Source organism: Phyllobates terribilis, unplaced genomic scaffold (assembly GCF_046119375.1).
Source record: "Phyllobates terribilis strain yellow unplaced genomic scaffold, ASM4611937v1 Scaffold_8__6_contigs__length_399053987, whole genome shotgun sequence".
NCBI lineage: Eukaryota > Metazoa > Chordata > Amphibia > Anura > Dendrobatidae > Phyllobates > Phyllobates terribilis.
Genome location: NW_027362768.1, coordinates 90,433,389 through 90,457,964, shown reverse-complemented (window position 1 = coordinate 90,457,964; position 24,576 = coordinate 90,433,389).

Genomic DNA, 24,576 nt, shown 5'->3' with positions numbered 1-24,576 from the left:
TGGCTCCGTACCATCCCTGTCCACATTCACCTGTCCACGTGTTTGTGGTTAGGCGGGCCTTTCCAGTAAGTGCACTGGGGAGGGCACGGGTAATGTTGTGGGACCCGTGCTTGTGGAAGGCGGAGGCAATACCGGGAAGTATAGTGGCGTTGTTGTCAGAAGTGACCTGGGAGTCAGAAATGCTTCCAGGGGTCTTCCACATGCTGTCCCCATGTCATTTGAGCACTGTTCCCATCGATTTGGGCAATTTTTAGACCCTCTGCAGACTGCCGGGGGGGGAGCCGCCTGAAAAATGCTCGATTTTCCCATAGACTTACATTGGGCTCGTTGCTCGGGTCGAGCACCCGAGTATTCCAATTTGCTGAACCTGAGCAACGAGTACCCGAGCATTTTAGTGCTCGCTCATCACTATTTACTACCATATTCCGTAACATGGGGTTTATTATTGATTCCCACTTATGTATATCACTATTAGTGTTGTAATTTTTCCTGGTAAGTTATAGAGTAATTTCCTCCTTAAATATTTTCCACTCTTTGATTGGTAATACCTAGATCCACAGTTGATGCTCCTATTCAACTTTTAAACCTTGTTTAATTTCATATTTGTGTCACATTAATTCCCTTGTTTTACTTTCCCTACAGTATATACTCATACTCATACTACAAAATTATCAACTTGAAATTTATCCTGCTATATTTTGTCAAACATTTAATTAACTCGCCCCTAATGTGATGGCTGGAACTGCTTCTCTTTACTGAGGCTGGGATGTGATGAGTAGTGTTGAGCCACCCCCGTAGTGTTCGAGTTCGGTTCGGTTCGTCGAACACCCGTGTGTTCGCCGAACTGTTCGTCGAACTGTTCGTCGAACACCTTCGAACACCGTTAAAACCAATGGCAGGCAAACAAAAACACATAGAAACACATAGAAAACACCTTCAAAGGTGTCCAAAAGCTGACAAACTGCTCAGAAGACACAACTAACACATGGAAAAGTGACAAGTACATATAGTCATGCGAAAAGAAAAGAGGTGGAGGAGTAAAAGGAGGGGGAGACACAGATATAGGCATGTCATGCCCTTCTAAAATCCAAAAAGTGAGAAGCCGAGACGGCCAGTCCGCTCCTGCCCGTGCCACCTCCGTGTCGCCGGGTTTGTGCCAGAGCCGCGGTGAACCCTGACGGCCAGCCCCCCTCTCCCAATACTGGTGCCTGTCCGCTGGTGGGTCGAGAGAGCCCCCCTGTGGTGGAGGCAGCTCTAAGCTTTTTAATTTAAATTGTCCCTCTAATTTGAATGAATACACTTTAAATCCATTTACAAGGATCTATTGGAGGGCAAGTCTCATGCCAGCAGCCGCGTAATTCCAGCTCCAGTAGCGTCCACTAAAGCTGCTGCAGTTAAAAAGCTTTTATAAGGATCGAGCTCAGCTGTCCACCGCAAGGCATCCTAGTGCCAGTCCCAGCCCCTATGCCTTGGGGTGCCTCCTGATGCTCTTCACTGAGTATCCCGTGGTCCCGAAGCATTTCCTTTGAAAAAATTAAGTGTCCAAACTACAGGTGGTGTAGCTTGCTTAACAGCCGGGATAATCCGCTGACTAGCAGACACTGCTACTAGGCACAAAGTATTTCCTGGGCTAGATGCAGTTAAAAATTTGTAAGTAGATACTCTCGTTGGATGCTGAGAAAGCATTCCATAGAGTCTCCTGGCACGCCATATATGATTCTCTTAAAAAGCTTGGGGTAGGGGTCTAGGGGACCCTTTTATAGCCAAAATCACGGCCCTGTATCACAATACGTCACCTAGGCTGAAGATAAATGGAACTGTAGCACCGAGGGCTCGGTTGCTACAGACGTATTGCACCTCACCCAGAGGTGTGATATCTCACTCTCAGATAAGGATGGAGTGTGGATCAGGACCCGACACCTGCATGCATTACACCACATTGCCGTGGGGCAGGGCGACCAATATGCCCCTGAGATGGGCACCACAGTCCCTGTCCCTGGCTGGAGTGGGGGGAGGGAACACTGAGGAAGGGGAACCCTGCAGTGCAGGAGCAGGGAGGAAGCAGTTCCTGGGTGCATTGAGAAGGGAGTATAAAAGGTGGGCACCATCTTAGTTCAGTGCAGAGAAGTCTGAGCAGAAGTGGCAGGGAGCAGGGGCTCTGCATGAGCTCTGCTCCGGAGGCGGGCCTAGTAACAGAGGCCCAGGCCTGCAAGAGGGAGAAGGAAGGAAGAGGAGCGGAGAAGGCTCCAGGAACGAGGAATGAAGGGATCCCAGGGGTGCGGACGGGCGAGTCGCCACCGCACGCCCGAATCCACCTGCGTGGAGGGGTCAGGCTAAAGGGGGAGACCGGTCCCCGAACTAGTGGAGGCAGGAAACGACCCTCAGCTAGAAACCGGAGGCTCTGACATTTTATGTGGCGCAGCCCCTTGCTCCACCCGCTAGGAAGGCACCACATAGGGTCAGGGAAACTGGCGCCAAGTTTACCAAGAGGAGGCCCGAGGCAGCCGGACAGAAGTGTTGGTAAGAAAGGCCAGACAAAGGACACACAAAGGGGGTCCTGTGAAGCGCTCCAAAGTTATCTGGGAGTTGTCTGAGCCCCTCACCTGGTGAGCACAGTACGACGTGGGCAGCCGTTACCTGCAGACGTGGTCTGGATAATAAGAACTGTGAGTAAAGGCCCTGAACTGCATCACTGACTCCGTGTCGTTACTGCTGCTGCCCTGCACCATCACCCCCATCCTCCGCATACACTGCCCTGAGGCTATACTCCTCCCGTGGGGAGTTATGCTACGCTCTGCTGCACCCACAACACCAGCCTTAGCGGTCTGCCCTGGAGGGGCGGTTCACTCTGACCGCAATCCACGGGTGGCGTAGTCGGACATTTAAACATCAAAACCACATAAATAGTTCCGCCACTGGTTTGACCGCCCTGAGCCACGGAACCGGATCGCCGCCACGAAGACTACAACCACCAGCATCCACCAAAAAGGGTCCGGCTCCGGGTGTCCCAAGGCCCAGGGGGTGCATCAGAACATTTTCATCACCTTTCACAATCACCAATGGGACAAGGCAGGGATGTCCTCTGTCCCCTCTCTTATACATCCTAGTGACGGAGCACCTGCTCTCATCAATTCGCCATAACCCCAATATTAGGTGGATTGAGGTGGGAGGCACCGAGTACAAGTGCTCTCTATTTGCTGATGATGTCCTAGTATATATCACTCAATCACATATATCCATCCCTGCTGTTATGGCTGAAATAGATCACTTTGTTACATGGTAAAATTTTAAAATCAATGCAGCGAAGTCTGAGGCCCTCGATGTCTCCCTCCCTAAATCCATATAGGATTCCATCCAGTCCAACTTTCCCTTTGCCTGGCCCTCACAGGGTATCAAATACTTAGGAATTCCTATTCATAGAGACCTCTCCCATCTATGTTATCTTAATTTTGGGCCCTTTATTGAACAATTCCATACAGACCACGGTTGGCAAGTTAGAACTGTAAGATTCACTACGTGAACCACTGGTGTTTTGTGGAAAAGCACATGTACACCGCGTTCCAAATTATTATGCAAAAAGTGTTTAGGAGTGATAAGGGAAGAATTTGTTTGTTTGTCAGTTAAACTCATTGATGGTGATGTGTGTCAGGGCTCTTTATATCACTGTAAGCAATTGCAGACACCTGTGCTAATTAGTTTGGCAGGTGTGTCCAATGAAAGGCAAGACTACTTAAGAAGGCTCTCTCACATTATTAAGCAGCCTACATTTTCTGCCAAAATGGGAAAGAAAAAGGATGTGTCGGCTGCTGGGAAGCAACAAATTGTGGAGTGTTTAGGTCAAGGCATGACTACAATCAACATTGTGCGATGATCAGGATGAAGTGTCTTGGCAATCAAGAAGTATGTAGCTGATTCACAGTACACACGTGTGCGTGCTGATAAGGGCAAATTGAGGACTCTTTCCTACAGGCAATTACGTCAGGTTGAAAGAGCAGCGGCAAAAAAGCCTTGTCATAGCAGCAGACAAGTTTTTGAAGCTGCTTGTGCCTCCAACGTCCCCCGAACAACAAGATGCAGGGTCCTTCAGAGGTTTGCAGCTGTGCATACGCCATCCTGTCGACCTCCTCTATCCACTTCACACAAGCAGAAACGGCTCCAGTGGGCCAAACATTACATGAAGACTGATTTCAAAACTGTTTTGTTCACGGATGAGTGCCGTGCAGCGCTCGATGGTCCAGATGAATGGAGTGGAGGATGGCTGGTTGATGGACACCCCACGCAAACACGGCTACAGCGCCAACAAGGAGGAGGTGGAGTAATGTTTTGGGCTGGAATCATGGGGAGAGAGATTGTCGGCCCCTTTAGGATCCCTGAAGGCGCTAAAGATGAACTCCATAATGTATGTGGATTTTCTCAAACAGCACTTCCTGCCATGGTTCAAGAAGAAGAACCGTGTATTTCACAGCAAGATCATTTTTCTGCATGATAATGCACCATCTCATGCTGCACATAAAACATCTGCATCTCTGGCTGATATGGGCATAAAAGGGGACAAACTTATGGTGTGACCCCCATGCTCCCTTGACCTCTACCCCATTCAGAACCTTTGGAGCATCATTAAAAGGAGTGTCTATGATGGCGGGAGGCAGTTCACATCTAAGCAACAGCTCTGGGAGGGTATTCTGTCCTCATGCAAAACAATTGAAGCAGAAACCATCCAAAACCTGACAAATTCAATGGACGAGAGAGTTCAGAAGCTCCTTTCGAACAAGGGGTCCTATGTGAAAATGTAACATCACCTAGAATAAAGTTTTGAGTTGAAAACTGTTTGATTTCAGTTTCTAACAACCTGCTAATGCTTATAATTTCAAAAATGACCATTTTTTTGGTCTTTATTAAAATGAAAAGGTTGATCGAAAAGTTTGGGGGATCTAAGAGTGTGGCAACCCAGTAGTCATGATTACTTCGAATTCTGACAATATGAGGGTCATGCTGCAGGTAGTGCAGCAAGAAGGCACTTATGTGCCTTGCGCATCTCGGAGCCCCAAAATTATTTTCCGGGCTAGATGCAGCTAAAAATTATTTTTAATTTTAAATCTGGTGAAGCTTTAGTATAGATGGCCTAATAGGATCAGTGCTGCACACTGCTACAAAGCCCAAATTATTTTCCAGTCAAGATACAGATAAACATGATTAGTAATTTGAAAGCTTAAAACGGTTGGTAGGGTGATTTTAACCAATCATCAAGCTTTTACTCTCCCCAGGATGACACAGGGGTAGAAAAGTCATTTCGGATCCATGATTTGTTCATCTTTATGAACGTGAGTCTGTCTACATTATCAGTGGAGAGCCGCGTGCGCTTATCTGTCAGCACACCACCAGCAGCGCTGAACACACGTTCAGACAGAACGCTGGCTGCGGGGCATGACAAGATCTCCAAGGCGTAAGTGGCTAGCTCCGGCCATTTATCCAGACTGGAAGCCCAAAAAGAGCAAGGGTCCAGTGACACAGTCGTGGCTTCAATGTTTACTTGGAGAAACTCCTGTACCATCGTCTCTAGGCGTTGACTATGTGTCAGACTTCTTGTCTCCTGTGGCCTTGCAAAGGATGGGCTAAAAAAGTGGTGAAATGATTCCGCAAAATTGATGTTACCAGCAGATACTGTGGTTCTGTTACGGTTTGAGTGCTGAACACTTGACGGTCCCACGGTTGGCAAGTTGGAACTGTGAGATTCACTACGTGCACCACTGGTATTTTGTGGAAAAGCACATGTAAGATTCTGCAACAGTCTCTGCTGATACTCCTGCATGAGTGCATCCCTTTCTATGGCAGGAATAATTTCTGCAAATTTACTTTTGTACCGGGGATCTAACAGTGTGGCAACCCAGTAGTCAGGATTATTTCTAATTCTCACAATTCGAGGGTCATGTTGCACGTAGTGCAGCAAGAAGGCACTCATGTGTGTTGCGCATCCAGGAGCACCAAGTCCCTGTTGTGTTGGTGGCGAGGTAACAATCATGCTTCCTTCCTCTGTCCTCTCCCCCCAACCTCGCACAACAGAAATGTGATCAAGGTCTCCCTCATCTGATGAGTCTTCCATCAGTTCGTCCTCCACTTCTTCCTGGGCTCCTGCACCTTCCTCACTAGTTTGGCTGCTACCATGCGCCCTGGTAAAATCATCTCCCCCACCCTCACATGCCTGCCGCCTTGGTGCTGCCGACCGTCTGGACCTTGCAGATGTTAGCCCTTCCGCATACAACTCCTCCTCCTCTACTTCCTCCACCTCCTCTTGTGCCACCACCTGACTCCGAATTCTGTTTAACATGTGCTCCAGCATGTAAATCACCGGAATAGTCATGCTGATAATGGCATCGTCAGCACTAAACATCTTCGTCGCCATTTCAAAACTGTGCAGAAGGGTGCATAGGTCCCTGATCTGAGACCACTCCTCCAGCGTGATTTGCCCCACCTCTGAATCTCGTTGGCCCAGGCTATACGTCAGAACGTATTGCACCAGGGCTTGTCGGTGCTGCCACAGTCGCTGCAACATGTGCAGAGTTGAATTCCACCGGGTAGGCACATCGCATTTTAGCCGGTGAAGTGGCAGGCCCAACGACTTCTGTAGAGATGTAAGTCGCTGAGCTGCGGGATGCGAACGGCGGAAGTGAGCACACAGCGACCGTGCCCTCTGCAGAAGGCCATCTAGTCTGGGATAGTGGGCTAAAAATTGCTGGACAACCAGGTTCAACACGTGAGCCATACAAGGCATGTGTGTGACATTGCCCCGGCGAAGGGCCGCACCCAGGTTTGCAGCATTGTCGCACACGGCCTTCCCTGGTTTCAGGTCCAGTGGAGACAACCATTCATGAAATTGGTTCTCCAGAGCTGACCACAACTCCTCAGCTGTGTGACTCACATTTCCCAGACATTTCAATGTAAAAACCGCCTGATGACGTTGAGCCCTACTGCCAGCATAGTAAGGAGGTGTGCAGGATCCCTTCTGCGCAGTTAGAAAGCTTGTGGCATGACCAGACAGGCTTTGGGTGCAGGTGGAAGACCGAGAGGAGGTTGAGGAGGCAGAAGCAGTGGAGGAAAAATGACATAAAGAGGATTGACGCACAACTCGTGGGGACGGCAAGACTTGGACAGCAGCCCCTTGTCCTGCTGTCACCATAGTTACCCAGTGCCCAGTCAGCGACATGTAACGCCCCTGTCCATGCCTACTCGTCCAAGTGTCTGTGGTGAAATGCACCCTGTCACACACAGAGTTTCTCAAAGAAGCGGTGATGTTGTGTGCGACATGCTGGTGGAGCGCAGGCACACCTTTCTTTGAGAAGTAGTGCCGACTGGGCATCTGGTACTGGGGCACTGCGACGGACATAAGGTCTCGAAAATCCTCTGTGTCCACCAGGCGGAAAGGCAGCATTTCTGTAGCCAAGAGCTTGCAGATGGTGAAATTCAACCTCTTAGCTTTCTCATGGCTAGGAGGAAATGGTCTTTTACTTGTCCACATCTGAGGGACCGAGGGCTGGCTATTGTGCTTAGACGGGGTTGATAAGGGTGTCCCCGGCAAACTGCCGGTCTGTGAGGAAGATGCAGGCGGACATGTTAGGTTGCCTTGATCCAAAGGTGGTGCTATCGATGTCGGACAGCGCTCAAGACCAGCTGGTGTTACCACCTCCAAAGAAAATGATGACCTGCCAATCACGCTGGCTGTTGCGGGTAAAGAGGTGGCAGGTCTGCGCCCCAAAACAGGTGTGACTGCTGTCCCCCCAGTCACAGAGGATGAAGAGGCCGCGGATGCACAAGATATGGCAGACGGTGGTTGGCCCGGCCCGCTAGGCCGCATTGTAGCACACTGAGCTTCCCACTGCAACTTATGCTTCATGTCCATGTGCCGGTTCATGCATGAAGTACTCAAACTATGTATTTTTTGGCCTCTACTTAGCTTTTGCTGACAAATGTTACAGATAACACGAGTTGGGTCATCTTTATCGATCTGAAAAAATGCCCAGGCTATGCAAGGCTTAGCACCCATGCGACCTGAAGAGCCACCACGACTTGTGGTGAGAGGCAGAGTTGTGTTTGAGGATGCAGTTGTTGACGTGCTTCCAGTACTACGTCTCTGTCCAGGAAGGCGCAACCTGACCTCGTCGTCACTAGCATCTTCCTCCACCTCCTCTGCTGACCTCATCTCTTGGCTGACTGTGGGTTGACAGTAAGTGGGATCTCCGACCTCATCATCATCACCCTGTGCGTTATCACACCCGTCGTCCTCAGAGCCAACCTGTTCCTGCCCTGACAAAAAACTAAAGTTGTCGCTCCAATCAGGTATTTGAGTCTTATCATCGTCTTCCTCATTGTCTCCACCAACAGGAGTTACAGTTTGGGAATGAGGGTCTACATTATGGTCAGAACCTTCTGCGTCTGGTCCTGGATCCGACTCATAAAGATTCTGGGCATCAGTGCAGATCATTTCCTCGTCTGGATTCACAGAAGCGCTGGAGTCGACCTCTGATTCCCAGGCTATAGTATGAGTAAACAGCTCTGCAGACTCAACCATCTGTTCTACCTCATACTCAGACGGGCAGCTGGAGATTTGGGAGCTGTGAGGAAGCAAGTGCGATTTGGGTAACACCTTTGAGGACTGGAGTATTTGTGATGTTGAAGTTGATGTGGAGGAGAGCCCACTTAAAGGAGCACTTGATATCCGTTGAAGCACCTGCTGTTTTTGTGCCTCATCTGGAATTTGTAGCGATTGGCGTGGCCGTAAGAAAGGGATCTTATCACATTGTCCGCTAAAAGAAGTAGACATTTTAGTTTGGCTGGAAGATGGTCTTTCTTCTGCACCTACCCCACGGACACAACCTTTTTTCCCCTTCCCAACACGCCTATTCCCCTTTCCACCAGCAGCAGGCCTTTTTCCACTCATTTTGGTGGTTAACTAATTCACAACTCTGGAGTTGTTTGCACAAAAAAACAATGGATGGTAACCGAGCAGAGCTGAGTGGCCAAACTGTGGTATTAGGCCAAAACTATTGGCTGGGTTAGATGCAGAAAAAAATTATTTTTAATTTGCAACCTGATGGAGGTCAGTATAGATGGACTAATAGACCAAGTCCCACACACCGCTAGAAGCCCAAATATTTTTTCAGAGCTAGATGCAGAAAATTTTTTTATTCAATTTGCAACCTGATGGAGGTCAGTATAGATGGACTAATAGACCAAGTCCCACACACTGCTAGAAGCCCAAATATTTTTTCAGAGCTAGATGCAGAAAAAAATTATTTTTAATTTGCAACCTGATGGAGGTCAGTATAGATGGACTAATAGACCAAGTCCCACACACCGCTAGAAGCCCAAATATTTTTTCAGAGCTAGATGCAGAAAAAAATTATATTCAATTTGCAACCTGCTGGAGGTCAGTATAGAAGGACTAATAGAACAAGTCTCACACACTGCTAGAAGCCCAAATATTTTTTCAGAGCTAGATGCAGAAAAAAATTATTTTTAATTTGCAACCTGATGGAGGTCAGTATAGATGGACTAATAGACCAAGTCCCACACACTGCTAGAAGCCCAAATATTTTTTCAGAGATAAATGAAGAAAAAAATTATTTTTAATTTGCAACCTGATGGAGGTCAGTATAGATGGACTAATAGACCAAGTCCCACACACTGCTAGAAGCCCAAATATTTTTTCAGAGCTAGATGCAGAAAAAAATTATTTTTAATTTGCAACCTGATGGAGGTCAGTATAGATGGACTAATAGAATGATGCTATGCCCAAAAGATTTTACTTCACAATTGGTATTCTATACACAGGTGGTATATCTTGCAACACAGATAGGCTACTCCACTGACTAACACACTCTGCAATAGGCCAAAAAGTATTAGCTTTGCTAGATTCAGCCAAATGCTGTGAAAAAAACTTGCACAGCACTGGCACAGACCTGCCTGGCAAAAACTGATAGGAACTGATGTAACCTAGTCCTGAAAAGGACTCCAATTACAATTAGTCTTTACTCCCACAATCTATCTATTTAAGAGCACAGACCTGCTTGATAAAAGTCGTAGGAAATGCTGTAACCTAGTCCTTAAAAGGACTGCAATCACAACTATTCCCTACTCCCAAGCTATCTGTATATTTGTGCGAAAATTGGCTTGAAATTAACAAGGTATAGCGCACACAGCAACAGCGGTGCCGTCTAACACGCAGCTGCAGCAGTGAGAAAATGGTGGCGACGGGGAAAATGGCTTGGTCTTATAGGGCAAGGACATGTGACATACACTGCCAATGACACATGCCCTTGCTTGTGTGAAAAAAAGCACTTCGCTCCGTGTGTGCGCTGCTGATAGGCTGACAGATTGCACCTCCCCACTGCAAATGCGGGAAAGAGAAAAAAAAATGGAGATCTTCATTGTTCCTGCAGAGATCCATCCCCTGCCCCTCGCCCCGCCCTGCTGTACACTCAAACTGCGGATTAACATTAATTTTCATCATTACTGAGAAAAAATCCAGTTATGATTTTGGTGCACGAACAGTTATCGAACATAACCTCGAACAGCCGAATTTTTCTCAAATTGTTCGTGTTCGCCGACCGGCTCGAACACCGCCCAAAACAGCTCGAATTTGAGATTGGCGAACAGTTCGAGTAGAACAACGCTCATCTCTAGTGATGAGTAGACACTGGGGCTGCAGCATATACATGGCATAGGAAACACTGGGGCTGGAGAATATACATCGCATAGGAGACACTGGGCTTGCAGCATATACATAGCAGAGGAGATGCTGGGGCTGGAGCATATACATTAAACAGGAGATGCTCGGACTGTAGCATATACATCACATAGGATACACTGGGGTTGAGGCATACAAATCACAGGAGACGCTGGTGCATATACATCACAGGCAGGGGCGTACATAGAAATAATGGGGCCCCATAGCAGTAGTTGTAATTGCCCCCCCAAAACAAAAAATAATAATTGTCGGGTCAAAGAAGAGCATATCTCACAACTTTCCAGCCTTTACATAGTAATTTTCCACCTGCTTAAGTCCCAGATTCCTCTTTCATTGCCGACATAAATTATTATGCAAGCACCTTGTTGTGGGGGGAAGGTGCTCCTCCTTGAGTGACAGTTCTGGTGAGCAGCTTTATTCTCTACTATTGCTACTATACATTACTGGTCTATCAGTGTTTGTTGTAGTCTACATTGTTTTCACTATGGTTACATATAGCAATAACTGCATTTGAACAAGCACACTGCTCAGGAAAGTGAGTGCTATGATTGGGAGAATTGCTATGGAAACTGCCAATGATGTGTGCCCAGAATGGGGGGTCGGATTGTGATTACACAGGACTAATAGCAGCACTGTGAACAGCTGAGAGCGAGGGGGAAAGGTGAGCAACTAAATTCTGTACAGTTGTGGCCAAAAGTATTGGTACCCCTGCAATTCTGTCAGCTAATACTCAGTTTCTTCCTGAAAATGATTGCAATCACAAATTCTTTGGTATTATTATCTTCATTTTATTTGCTTGCAAGGAAAAAACACAAAAGAGAATGAAGCAAAAATCAAATCATTGATCATTTCACACAAAACTCCAAAAATGGGCCAGACAAAAGTATTGGCACCCTCAGCCTAATACTTGGTTGCACAACCTTTAGCCAAAATAACTGCGAACAACTGCTTCCGGTAACCATCAATGAGTTTCTTACAATGCTCTGCTGGAATTGTAGGCCATTCTTCTTTGGCAAACTGCTCCAGCTCCCTGATATTTGAAGGGTGCCTTCTCCAAACTGCCATTTTGAGATCTCTCCACAGGTGTTCTATGGGATTCAGGTCTGGACTCATTGCTGGCCACCTTAGAAGTCTCCAGTGCTTTCTCTCAAACCATTTTATAGTGCTTTTGGAAGTGTCTTTTGGGTCATTGTCCTGCTGGAAGACCCATGACCTTTGAGGGAGACCCAGCTTTCTCACACTGGGCCCTACATTATGCTGCAAAATTTGTTGGTAATCTTCAGACTTCATAATGCCATGCACACGGTCAAGCAGTCCAGTGCCAGAGGCAGCAAAGCAACCCCAAAACATCAGGGAACCTCCGCCATGTTTGACTGTAGGGACCGTGTTCTTTTCTTTGAATGCCTTTTTTTTTTTCCTGTACACTCTATGTTGATGCTTTTTGACAAAAAGCTCTAGTTTTGTCTCATCTGACCAGAGAACATTCTTCCAAAACGTTTTAGGCTTTCTCAGGTAAGTTTTGGCAAACTCCAGCCTGGCTTTTTTATGTCTCGGGGTAAGAAGTGGGGTCTTCCTGGGTATCCTACCATACAGTCCCTTTTCATTCAGACGCCGACAGACAGTACGGGTTGACACTGTTGTACCCTCGGACTGCAGGGCAGCTTGAACTTGTTTGGATGTTAGTCGAGGTTCTTTATCCACCATCCGCACAATCTTGCGTTGAAATCTCTCGTCAATTTTTCTTTTCCGTCCACAACTAGGGAGGTTAGCCACAGTGCCATGGGCTTTAAACTTCTTGATGACACTGCGCACGGAAGATACAGGAACATTCAGGTCTTTGGAGATGGACTTGTAGCCTTGAGATTGCTCATGCTTCCTCACAATTTGGTTTCTCAAGTCCTCAGACAGTTCTTTGGTCTTCTATCTTTACTCCATGCTCAATGTGGTACACACAAGGACACAGGACAGAGGTTGAGTCAACTTTAATCCATGTTAACTGGCTGCAAGTGTGATTTAGTTATTGCCAACACCTGTTAGGTGCCACAGGTAAGTTACAGGTGCTGTTAATTAAACGAATTAGAGAAGCATCACATGATTTTTCAAACAGTGCCAATACTTTTGTCCACCCCCTTTTTAGGTTTGGTGTGGAATTGTATCCAATTTGGCTTTAGTACCATTCTTTTTGTGTTTTTTCATTGAAGACAAATTAAATGAAGATAATAATACCAAAGAATTTGTGATTGCAATCATTTTCAGGAAGAAACTGAGTATTATCTGACAGAATTGCAGGGGTGCCAATACTTTTGGCCACCACTGTATTATAATTGTACTTTCAAAAACTTGAGCATTTAACGAGTTAACTAAGGCTTGTAGAATCTGAGTTGTAGCTCTTGATGTTTTTTTTTTTTTTGCAATTTCTCTGAACATTGCATGGTCTGATGTTGGGGTGATTTTGGTGGGAAGTCTTCTCTTGGAAAGATTGTCTGCTGTCTTGAGTGTTTTCCATATGTGAATATTCTTTCCACTGTGGAATAATGGACTGCAAGTTGTCTGGAAATTACCTTAACCCTTCCCATATTGGTGTGCAACAATAATTGTGTAACGGGTCTGGGAGGTGGAACCTCAGAGCAACTATACAAAGGGGCAGTCCTTGTAAGGAAGCGGGTGGCTCCCAGGGAAGGTGGGCAGGTAGTCCCGGCAAGTGACAGGGACAGTCTCTGGGTAGAAGGGCAGGAGGTCACGGCAAGTGACGGGGACAGTCTCTGGAGGCAGGTAGCAGGTAGGCGCTCCCAGGTGAGCAGGCAAGAGTCTCTGGACATGCAGGTGGTCACGGCAAGTGATGGAAGATCCTCCAGATAGGCTAGCAGACAGATAGCAGGTGAGCGGGCAAGAGTCTCTGGACAGGCAGGTGGTCACAGCAAGTGACGGCAGAGCCTCCAGGTAGGCTAGCAGACAGGTAGCAGGTGAGCGCTCCCAGGTGAGCGGGCAAGAGTCTCTGGACAGGCAGGTGGTCACAGCAAGTGATGGTAGAGCCTCCAGGTAGGCTAGCAGACAGGTAGCAGGTGAGCGCTCCCAGGTGAGCGGGCAAGAGTCTCTGGACAGGCAGGTGGTCACGGCAAGTGACGGCAGAGCCTCCAGGTAGGCTAGCAGACAGGTAGCAGGTGGGCGCTCCCAGGTGAGCGGGCAAGAGTCTCTGGACTGGCAGGTGGTCACAGCAAGTGACGGCTAAGCCTCCAGGTAGGCTAGCAGGCAGGTAGCAGGTGAGCGCTCTGAGGTGAGCGAGTAAGAGTCTCTTGGACAGGCAGGCAGGTATCAGGCAGGTATCTGGCAGGTACTTCCTGGTCCGCAGGCAGACTGATCCATAGACAGACTGGCAGGTACTGGTAGGCAGACTGTCGGACCACAGGATTGCAAGCAGGTAAGCAGATATCAGGCTGGAATCAAGCAGGAATCTGGCTGGTGACTGGCAGGTAACTGGTAATGGGACCTGAGGGCTGAAGCAGAGTTGAAAGGCTTTGCAACAACATTGCTCGGGCACCTCCATTTTGGAGGAGGTGCTTATATATGGTGAGGTCCTCCGGCCATTGGCCGGGGACTCCTTAGGACGGCGCGCGCGGCCCCTTTAAGGGAGGGGGAGCACGCGCGCGCTGCCAGCAGAGCGGGAGGAAGACGCCGGGCATGGAGCGGAGAGGTGAGGGGAACGGCGTCCCTGCCTAGCAGGAGGCAGGGCCGCCGACGCTACAAATTGCTTCTCTAAGATCATTGCTAATGTCTTTCTTTCTTGTGTTAGCAGATGCCTGAATGCGCCAGAACGTACAATGACTTTTTTGCGAATTGCGTCATTGAATTTTGCAAGAACTAAACCAGGACATGACTATGGCCGGGTACTACATATCCGCCTCCATTCATTTAAATAGAGGTATATGTGTAGTACCCGACAACAGCCACTACATGGTTGACATAACTGTGCTGTTCAGCTCTACAACTGCTAACATCTGGCTGTCACCAGCATTTTCAACAGCTGATAGTTGGATGTCAGACCACCACTGATCTAATAATGATGAACTATCCTTACAATAGATCAATAAAAGAAAAGCAGTGGAAGCAACCCTTTACTATTGTCTAAGTCTTTCAAACATTTAATGAGATATTAGAGAAAACAGTAAACCAGCTACGTGTTTTGGCACTGAACCAGTGTCTTCCCCATCCCATAATGTGGCCTAATATGCAAACAATGGTACAGCGGTTTTAGGGAGCACCAAAGGAATACTGGACAAGTAAATGGATAATAACCGACCTTTATTCTTCCTCCAATGCCACTGCCACAATGTGTTTCGACGGTCTAAGCGGTCTTCATCAGGTGAAGACGGCTTAGAGACCGCTGTACCATTGTTTACATGTGAGACATCTCCACACGGAGCCTAAGCGGCAGGAGCAGCCTGGCATATTTGGAGGTTTGAAGACCTGCGGTTACCCAGCCACCGGGAAAAACGACTGAGGACCTGCGGTAACGTGGTATCCGGTCCGGCAGGATCGTGTGACTGACGTGCACAGGGGATGGGGATGTCGACTCGGCGCCCGGGCCTTGCTGTTAGTTTTGGGGGATGCTGCGGTGGCCGGCTCCTGGGCCCGTACCCTGGAGTCACTCTTTAAAAGACGAAGAAGGAATGGAGAAAAGGTGTATGGGATAGGTAATAGTTCGTGACGCCACCCGTGGTGTCAGGTGAGGATCCAGGGCACTGTAGGGTGAAGGGTGCATTTCAGGACTCTCCCCAGTGAGCGGGTGTTGGGCCTCCTGCTTCTTGCCTTTTCCTGGCAAGTTTATGACCTGCCTGAAGCTAGGCCTAACTTGGTCTCTGTCTTGCACCGGCTGACCTGGTGGTAGGGCCTTCTGTTGGAGATCACACTCCCAGGTTTCTTGGACCTCAGTGACTCCTGACCCTGGTATAACGGTCAGTTTCTGGTGTTCCTGGGACATATAGTTCGCCAGGGGTTCCGGTTGTTTCTGCTGGTCCTAGAGATCCTTGCAGACACAAACCCAGTGTCCGGTAAATGGTCTTGGGGTGAGCTGGCTAAGCTCCTCTGCCCCCTATGTAGCTCGCTTACTCCACTTGCCTTCAGCTGCTCGGGGCCCTCACTAGGCTTCACACTGGCAGTAGGCCTCGCTACTCTTCACCGCTCTTATTGCGTCGGCACACCTTAGGCTCACTAACCTGAGCTCTATGAGTCTGAACTCTCTCTAGAGGGACTGGAACTACCTCTGTCCCCTGAGGAAACTGTTCTCTAGACTGAGCTCCACTGCAGACTGACCTCTCTCAGGCTCATCTACTTCAGGAACTGAACTGCCTAGCTCCACCTTCCCTATTTATATCCCTAATGGGCTCCCTCTGGTGGTCTGAGGTGGAAGGTGGAGGTGTGTGGATGCTATGAGGGCCTCTTGTGGGGGAATCCGTCCATGCACCCCTCTAGGATCTGTGGCACCAATGAACAGCAGGGCGCCACATGCCCATCCGAGGAGCACGGAGTTGCGACACAAACACAGACAGGACGGCATTATAAACAGTGAGAGGCGACCCGGAGCCCTTCTAACTACACGCTTAATCTTGGTTGTGTAGACGTACACAACCATTATAGGTGAGTGCACTGGCACTCTTAATTTATACAAACAGCCCTGTGTGTCTACACATGCGCCCTTTCTCTTTTTCTTTTTACATAATGTGGCCTAAGGAAGACACTGGTCCAGTCCTGATATGCGTTTTTTGTCCATGAATGCTTTGTAAAGGTACCACAAGATTTTTCCTATTCTTTAGCAGGACTTTAACTTTAACTTTAAATTATTAAATACAAATGATTGATGATATTTTAATATGAGGATATTAAGAAGAAAGTCCTGCAATGAACAATAGAAATAGTTTGTCTTTAATGTTTTTTATAGTTATATTATTGTAAGAGATAAACTGCATCACAGATTGCTATGACCACATTCACACCTATTCTGCAGTCTGCTGTGCTAATTCTGTCCTAAAATACCAGAAGCTATTGCTAATCAGCGGTTTTGGTCTTTTACTGCCACTTTCCTCGATATACAGTGAAAGGGATAACTAATATATCAATTACACTAGTCATGTTCTCCCTCTATCTTAAACTGAATCTCTCCAAAACTGAACTGCTTGTGTTTCTCCCCTCTACTAGCCTAACTCTACCTAACATCGAAATTACCTTGGAGGGTTCAACAATAACTCCCAAGCAGCATGCCCGCTGCCCTGGGGTCATATTCGACACTAACCTTTCCTTTACTCCCTACATCCGATCACTCACTCGCTCTTGTCACCTGCATCTTAAAAACATCTCCAGAATCCGACCTTTTCTCACTTTTGAAATTGCTAAAACTCTTACTGTCGCTCTTATTCACTTCCATCTGGACTACTGCAACTCCCTTCTGATCAGTCTCCCTCTCACCAAACTTTCTCCTCTCCAATCCGTCTTGAATGTGGCAGCCAGGATCGTATTTCTGTCCAGCCACATCACCAATGCCTCCATCTTGTGCCAGTTATTATACTGGTTACCCATTCGCTAGAGGGTCCAATATAAACTCATCGCTCTCACCCACAAAGTTCTCCACAGTTCTGCACCGCCTTATATCTGACGCGCCCCCTGGGCCGTGGGGATACCCGGAGCCGGGCCTTGTAAATGCTGGGGGTTGTAGTCACCGTGGCTGCGACCCGGTCCGTGACCCAGGGCGGTCAAACCAGGGGTAGTCTATGTGTATCTGTTTTAAATAGTCCGACTACGCCAACTGTGGATTGCGGTTATGGAGAACCGCCACTGCGAAGCAGTCCACTGAAGCTGATGGTATGTGCAGCAAGGTGATGTAACTCCCCACAGGTAGAGTGGAGCTTCAGGGCAGAGTGTAAGGATGATGGTGGTGATAGTGCCGGGGTCAGTAGTGATAACACGGAGTCGTTGCAGTGCAGTCCCAAGTCTTTTACTCACGGTTAAAGCAGTTCCAGTTACAGGGCCAGTGTAAGAGCCCACGGGGTCCTGTGCTCACGCAGTAAGGGGCTCGGTCGACCCTCAGGTATCTCTGGAGCATTTAGCAGGACCCCCTTTTGTGTGTCCTCTCTGGCCTCTCTCCTTGTACCTCACACCTAGCGGAACCTCTGTCCAGTGTCCTCGGGCCTTGGCGGGCGACGTGTGTTCCGTCACCTGGCCCTATACGGCTACCTTCCTGGTGACTGGTGTGGGGACGGCCTGCTGTACTTGAAGTGCTGCAGCCTCCGGTTCCCAGTTGAGTCCTGTAGTCTCTGCTGGCTGGGGGACCCGGTTCCCCTTCTGTGGCCTGACCCCCCTACCTCCTGGCAGCGGCGGGCGTACGGGTGGCTTACTGCACAGCCCGTACCCCTGGGGTCCCTTCTCTTCTCGTCCTGGAGCCTCTCCTGCTCCCCTTCTTCCTCCTTCAGGCTCAGGCCTCCTGTCTAGGCCTGCCTGTGGAGCAGAGCTCACGCAGAGCCTGCGCTCCTGTCACTTCTCCACAGACTGTCTGCCTGATCTAAGATGGCTCCTTACTTTTATATCTCCTACTCCAGTGCTCCCAGGATCTACGTTCTCCACCCATCCACTACATAGTTCCCCCTCTCTAGGTGGTTCCCCCCCACTCCAGCCAGGGATCAGGGACTGTGCTCTCCCGTAGGAGCAATCTCACCCTGTCCCCCGGAAATGTGGTGTAGTGGATGTAGTGTTAGGGTCCTGAGCCATACTCCTTCCTTACCTGAGAGTGAGATACCACACTTGTGGATGAGCTGCAATACCTCTGTGGCGACCGAACCCTCAGGGGCGCCACATATCTCCTCTCTCTTTTCTGTCTATCGCCCTACACGTGCCCTCCATTCTACAAATGACCTAAGACTAACATCCCCCATAATTCGAACCTCGCACCTCCGTCTCCTATACTTCTCTCGTGCTGCACCATTTCTCTGGAATGCCCTACCCCAGACGATCTGACGGATGCCTAGCCCCCATGTCTTCAAGTGCGCTTTAACAGTCCATCTCTTTAAACAAGCCTACCACCTCAACTACTCAGTAAACTAACTTTCCCCTGTTCCCTCCTTGTAAATATTATTCTGAATCTGCTCCCTACTATTAATCTGTCTCCACACTCTCCATGCACAAGATAACTGCACTCGATACTTGATTATTGCACTTAAACATACTGATTCATGACCGGATCATGCAGCCTTATATGAAAATCCCTATTAATCATAATTGCCAGACCTGAAATGACAAGCACTTTTCACCTATTGTGTCCTCCCATATCCTTAAAGATTGTAAGCTTGTGAGCAGGGACCGCAGGGACTCACTCCTAATGTAACTGTTTAAACTGTCTTAACTTGTATTGGATTTATTGTCTGTACATGTCCCCGCTTAATTGTAAAGTGCTGCGGAATATGTTGGCACTATATAAATAAAAATTATCATTATTATTATTATTATTATTATTATTATTAGTCACTAGTGTTATAATATAATTGCACACCGGTTCTGGTGTCAGATATGTCGCCATGACGAATGGAACTTTGGTGATTGTGACATCTAGAATTCTCAGCACAAAACCCTTCCACATCAGGATTCTGCTGCCATTTCTCATTGAGACATTATTGGATAGTAGAGTTTTGGCTCCCTTGTCTTACAAGGATTCACAAAGAAGAGAGACATGCCGCGTAGGAGGAGAGAAAGAAGAAACAATAGGTTCCGGATTTCCGGTAAATTCAACCATTGATTTTTCAATTGACAGGTTCACCTCCTGCACTTGTTAATACAACTTCCTAATAGACTGCACCGATCTCCTGTTCTCAAAATGCCAGTTGATGGCGGATCATGGCCCCAGATATGTCCACCAGCTTTCTTCAATTGAAAAAAGATATGCAGTTGAGGATGGCTAATAACCCCCTTGTACCTCCAAATTATTAATCTCTCTTTGTGCCCCCCCTTCTGTGCTCTTAAAAATACTAATACCCCAGCCTTAGTCCTAAGCTACTTCTCATTGTAGATCCTCTGAAGAACTGGCACGTTTTCCTGGTAGTAGTAGAATGCTGGTGATTGTACCTGACCTGTGTGTTGTCCCCTACTCTTTTGTTTCCAATATGTCCCCCTTTATATTGTCCAGTTTTTCTCATGTCCTGCCCTTCTCTCCTGCACTATCATAGTGGGTCTCCCCACCATATAAATGGGCCCAGAGTTGTGTTCTCTAGCTACTTTTTTCCCTTATATGTTTTTGCATTTTTATTCAAAACAGTACAAATGGAAATCTCCTTAAAACCAGTAAAATACATCTCCATATTTAGATGTCATTTTCCTAAGCACATTACCCGTGTTGCTCACTCAGAACTTAGTCAGTCAGTCCCAGATGAGGGCGCTCAAAGTAGTAATTGTAGAAAAAGAGCATGAAGACAGAATTATGGGTTTTTATCAAATACTGTAGTGCTACAACTCCCTGAAATATCACCAATGAAAATCCTACAATAATCTCCCCCAAAAAGAAATTAATCCCCCCCAAAAAAGTAAATTCAGCCAATGACAACTTAACAATTTCATTTAGTAGAGTATAAAAGTTAGAATAGACAGATTATTAGGGCTTATAGATTGTACGGACTTAAAGTCCCGTTACTGGTCAGCGGTTTTGGTCATGTATTGCCATTTTTCTCTATGTACAGTGAAAGCAATAACTAATATAACACCAGTTCTCCTAGTCACTAGTGTTATAATATCAGTGTATATCGATTCTGGTGTCGGAAATGTCGCCATGACAAAAGGATCTTTGGTGAGTGTGACATATAGAATTCTCAGCATTAAACCCTTCCACATCAGCATCCCGCTGCCGCTTCTCATTGAGACATTCGTAGTGTTTTGGCTCCCTTGTTTTACAAGGATTTGTAAAGAAGAGAGACTTAGCGACATGCCGCCTAGGAGGAGAGACAGGAGGAGCAACAGGTTTCGGAAATTCCGATAATTTCAACCATCCAGGTGCTTCCTCCCCAAATTCTCAACCTACATCAAAGGCAAAAGAATACAATGTGTATACTATATATAGAGTTGTGACATCAGTAAAATGTGTCACGTGCTTTATTCCATTCTCTTACTGTAGTTTGTCTACTATACATTTCTAGCCCGATAATATGTAGATCCTGGCTGGATGAAAGGTCACAGTGGTTTCATACACAATATGCACTTCATATAGCATTTCCATACAAATCACACCTCTACATTACACTCACTGGCTCAGGGTGAGGACCAATAAGACTTCCCAGACAATGGTACCATTTAGCTGATGCTATAGTCCCATAGAGATCTGTTATAGGTTGATTACATCTGTACTATTTCTTTTTCAGGACCCATTACTAACACTGATGCACCTTCCCGGAGAAGGACAGGCTATTCTGCTGTGCCAAGTGATCAACAGCTAATCGAGGACGTTGGCCCCCTTATTGCATCAATTTACAACAATTACATGGCGTATCAAAGAATCGAGTCATCAGAGACGACTGGATATCTGAGACTAACCATTGATATTGAATATAATATTGACATTCCTACAAACAGCCAGTCAGGCAGGACTGAGCTAGAGAACTCTGACACCACGGGAGGAGAACCCGAAACCACCACCACCACCGCCATCAACACACAAAATGAGTGTGATAATTGCCCCATATGTATGGATGTCCTGCAAAGAGACATCAGATATTTATCTTGCCGGCACGCATTTCACAGAGGATGCATAAACACATGGCTTCAACAAACTCATACCTGCCCTATTTGCCGAGCCCCTGTCACCAGAGAGAATTAGGTACATGTACTTATATACATTGTAAATATGATACAATATATCAACAGTATAAATATTGTAAATGCTACAAATATTTTGATCTGAAAAAATCTGGTAGTTTATAGGTTAGTGTAGTACAGCGCCCCATCTGTCCATGGTTGTGTCTGGTATTGCAGCTTAGCTCCATTGAAGTGAAACAGCTGTGTGCAGATTATGATATTTTCCTTTTTCCTAAGTCATGTGGCAAGACTCATTCTGGAATCGACAATGACCTTTGAGGCCTATATGTGGCATAAGAGAGTTCCCTTTCTTTCTTTTGAGAGAGGATAATTTGCACACCCTTTTTCCTGGGAAGCATTGTCTGGTTATAAGTCTCCTCAATGAGTAACTTTGTCTTTACTAATTTAAATCTTTCTCTACAGTCCACTTGTTGCAGATTTCACCATATTTATTATGTTTCAGGCAATCTAGGTTGCCATACACATTAAGGGAGTTGTCTCTTCTTTACTGTTCTAAAAATGTCCGTATTGTCCTCCACAGATTCACAATTGTAAAAAGCAAACCAACGTGTTTGGCTAAAAACAAAACATATCGCCAGGAAATCAATGTATAACAATGCTACATTTTCATTGGGATACATAGAAGTATTATAAGTTCACTAATATAACTTATGGTGTGATCTAAAAAATATTTTCAGTGGGCACCAAAAATGGGGCATGTAAAATCCAACTCTGCTTTCATCAACTTTTCCAGCAAGGAGAGAATTCAGCGGCCAAACGTCACATTAGAAAGTTGCTAAATTCTGCATAAATTCTTTGGTTTTATCTAATATGTATAGGCATCTGACGCGCCCCTGGGCCTGTGTCGCGCTGCGTTGCGCACGCGGGAGCTTACCCGGAGCCGGATCTCATGGCGGCGACCCGGTCCGTGCCCAGGGAGTCAAACTGAGCGGCGATGTACTAGCAGTAGATGGTTGGTGACTACGCCACCCGTTGAATGCAGCTATGGAGCTGCCGCTGCAGGGCAGACCGCTGAGGCCGGTGGAAGGATGGTGCAGCGTGGATGGTATAACCCCCAACGGGAGGGGTATGGCCTCAGGGCAGCCGACGTGGATGATGGGGGTAGCAGGAACCACTCAGAGACGGTGCAGTGTAGTTCAGGGTCTTTACTGGAGACAAAGATAGACCCTCCCGGAGTACTTGCTAGTGATAGGGGCCTGGTCAGTCCTTGAGCAGATGGGATCTCCCCTGGCCAGGCGGAGTTGTAGGCCTTCCCAACTAACTGTACTCTTCTGGCTACCTTGCTAGAGGCGGGAATAAGTAGCCCACGTCCCTGAGTGTACCGTGTGGTGCTCACCCGTATGGCCGGTGACTCGGGGCCTTCTAATGGCTTCCGCTCCACGATGGCGGTGCTGGTCCCACGCGTGTGACCGTGCCTTCGGGCTTCTGGGCCAGAGGACCTGAAATCCTCTGCCGGACGGTTTCTGCTGCTGGGTAGGAGTTAGTCCCCACAGCCTCGGACTCCGGGTCCGGTAAGAAATCTTCTCAGTCAGGGCGAGCTCTGCAGCTGCCAGCCCCTGACTCGTTGTAACACTGCTCCCCACAGAGCTCCTGATGTTTCTTGCTATGCTGCTTCTCTTCTCTACTCTTGTTCTGTCTTCTTTCTCACTAACTCTGCCTCAGCCCCGGGTTTATATAGGGGAAGTCCTTCCCCTCCCAAGACTGGGCAGGAGGTGTGGCATGCACAGGATCCCTGACCAAAGGACCTCCCACCTGCTCTCAGACGTAATATCTCTATCACTGTGGCAACCAGACCCCTGGGGTGTCACATTCCCCCCTAGTGAAATTTAGTACTCCGGGACTAAACATATTTTTTTTTTTTTAGAAAAACATAACAAGGTATAACAATAACAATACAATAAGAAAAACACATAAGATGGTTACGGCGTGTCCGCAACCGGGTGCAGTTTTGAAAAGCAAGGTGTCCATTTCACCAAAACAGGGAGACGTAACCAGGTAGGGGCCTGTCCTGCCCCGAGTTCTTAACAGTCTTTAGTCCATCCTGGGTTACGCTCCAACTATGTACAAGGATTCCCGGTAAATCCACCAAGGACTCCTAAAAAGAACTAGAAACACAAAATTATACACAAGCAACTATAAACAAGTAAACATTATAAGATAGCTTAAACATTTAGATCCTCCAACGTGCGGGTAGCTGGCCTCTAGTGGCCCTAGTGGACCTACGGAGCTGACTGTCTGGCCCTGAACTACAGGGTGTAGGAGCTGCCAAGGGTAAACTGGGCAGCTGTCCATGGGCCCTCTGGCTCACTAGGGGTATGGCAGGCTCACTATAAGCAGAGGGTTGATTTTCCGGGTCTGCTTGTGTAGAGTCTTCTGCCTCCTGGACCGGCTGTTCTTCCAGCTCTACCGATTGCTCCGTAGGTTCTTGGGATGATGGTTGGAGGAAGGTGAGTACGGGTACCACAACTGCACCATTGACTTGAGTCCAAGACCGAGGGAAGTCCCCGAGCACGGTACTAACCATATATTCCCTTTCCTCTACGGGTCGATGGTCTTCTTGTTCCTCTTCAGGGTTCCTCAGTTGTTCGGGACACTTCTTCAGGTGGTCCCGGGATACAATGGCTGTGGTTTCCCCTCCGTCTTTACTGATGGTACAGACCTTCGGGTTTTCGTGGCTTGAGGGCAGTACGGTGTACGGGTCCTTCTCTCACTGGTCGTCCAACTTGTGGAGCCGTCTCTTCCTCTTCAAGACCTGCTCTCCGGGTACCAGGGGAACAGCGGGAGCATACTGGTTGTAAGTTTTCTCTTGTCTTTCCCTAGCCTGACAGAGACTTCGCTCCACGCTCTCCTGTACTCTCCGGTACTGCTGCTGCCTCTCTGTGTCCCAGTCTGTTTCTGGTGAAGTGTCCTCGGGTGTCAGGACTCCCATTTCCAGGTCAACAGGTAACTTACCAGGTCTTGCCCTCATTAGGTAAGCCGGGGTACAGTTGGTGGAA